The following is a 2,327-nucleotide window of genomic DNA, read 5'->3' on the forward strand; positions in this document are numbered from 1 at the left end:
ATGGCCAATGATTTAATCAATTGTGCCCATACAATGAAGCCTCCATGAAAACCCTAACTGAAGTGGTTCAGACAGCTTCCACATTGATGAACTTGTGAAGAGGTGCTGGGAGGGTGGTAAGCCCAGAGAAGGTGTGGAAGCTCCATGCTCCTTCCTCATATCTGGCCCTACGCATGTCTTCCACCTGGCTGTTTTTGAGTTGCATCCTCTATAATATTATAATAAGCTGGCAAACCTAAGTGTTCCCAGAGTTCTGTGAGCAGTTCTAGCAAATTATCAAACATGAGGAGGGAGTTACGAAAAACGGATTTGTAGTCAATCAGAAATACGAGTGACATCCTGGAACTGGCATCAAATGGGGGTAGGTAGGGGACAGTCATGTGAGACGGAGCCCTTAACCTGTGGGGTATGTTCCTTGGAGTGGATAACCATTATTGCTTCAAAAATTCTTTCAACCCAACTTTCTTTCTCCTCTTCTTAGACTCCAATGATATAAATGTTAGATGTGTTTTATTATTTGTTACTTTCCCACAGCTCCCTGAGTTTCTGATGATGATGATGATGATGATGATGATGATGATGATTTTGGCCTATTTGCTCTCTGCTAATCAGATTGGGAATTCTGTAATTCTCAAGTTCTTGGGTCTTTCCCTCTATCCCCTGCTATGATTACATCCCTGCCTACCCTGGTGTCTTTGGACACCAGAGGAGTGAGTGTCTCAGGACTGCAAAGAGAGAGAGACTCCCCAAAGTGGCCCTGCTGTTGCTGGAAGCTCTTCCTATTGACACCAAGGCAGGTGTCACTGGATGGGGAAAGGGAGTCCATACTCTTAATGACAACTTGGTATTTTATTTGGAGTATTAATACTGAAACCTAAGCCTTAAAGAAATGTGTACACAATGTCACACTTTCAATTTTGAAAGAACGGTCCTACATATAGAAATTAAAAAGTAAGATATAAGCAAGGATAATAAAAATATTTAAAGCCATAACTGCTAGAACAGGTCATATTATCTGATAATGCCTCAAAACTGAAATTCATGTATTCGGTTGTAGAAAAGAAAATAGATTTTTGGCTTATTTGGATTGTATTCAGGAGGAAAAGTTGTCAGATGGAAGGAAGAAAATGCTATAATGATCTTAAGAAATAAGAAGTGGAAATAATCTGTAATAGAAAATGTGCCAAATGCCTTTGTATTAGTGGGAAAATACTAGGACAGAATAACTATAATGAATATAAGACAGAGTTCTCTCACTTGCTTCTAATACTTTCAAGGAAAAAAATTAAATATAATAAAGGGTCATGGTATTTGTTTTTGTGGGTAAAAATACTTTGCTATGTGAAGCATTAAAATCATAGCTAAGAAATTATGTTATAGTACATTGTGTATGTTATATTGATTATGTTGATCAAACGACTCTTACTTAACAGTTATTACTTAATATTCTAAAGAAATATTCAGGCTTCTTGCCTGGTTCTCATATATTTTTTCCAATTTCTGAAAATTTCTTATAAATTAATCCAACACTCTTAATTAATTACCCCTACTATAGCAAACTGTATATGATTCAGTTTCTCATATTTATCGTTCATTAAATTTAGGCATTTAAATAAGATGAAAATTAGAGCAGTTTCCATAATCATAAAATCTAGATGGAGAACTTGATCCAACCAAGGTATAACATGTAACATTTAAACGTGGAACAGATTTACCCTCTTGCCTTAAACAGCTGGAAAACCAGACCAGACAAAAATATTTAAAACAATGTTTTTCAGACATTGGACAGAAGGCCGCATGGGACTGCGATTCCTGAGATAAGGGGTGCCAGCAAGAGAAGCCCTATGATTTCATGAGTTTAGTGCTTGCAAGCAGCTTCCAGGGTACAGCGCAGTAAGAGGAAACCAAATAGAGATCCAAAATCTTAGGTCAATCTAAATGCTAAAAGAAAAGAACAATTGCAAAGATTGGATTAACAAATAAAATGAGACTTTCCATTGTTTAAATGGTAGAGCGCAGGCTGTGGTTTCCCCTTATCCTCTTGGAGGTAACTCCAAATTGACAAGGAAATGAAAGAGAAAAATGCAAATGTTCCTGTTCTTTGAAGCTAAAAGGTATCAAACAAGACAACAGGCCCCAAATGGAGTTGCTTACGTGAAGCCTCCTGTCACCAAACTGGGAATTAATTACCCTTTCAGCTCTCCCAGAAATGGAATCTTAAACCAGCCAATCACCTGCTCAGCACGTGTGAGATAATCTGCATAACAGACCCCTGCCATCCCCTAAAGGAAAGTGATTTTGCATAAAGCAACCACCCTTTTGCCAGT

This window comes from Ursus americanus, chromosome 16 (assembly GCF_024610735.1).
Source record: "Ursus americanus isolate L20-20 chromosome 16, mUrsAme1.1.p, whole genome shotgun sequence".
Lineage (NCBI taxonomy): Eukaryota > Metazoa > Chordata > Mammalia > Carnivora > Ursidae > Ursus > Ursus americanus.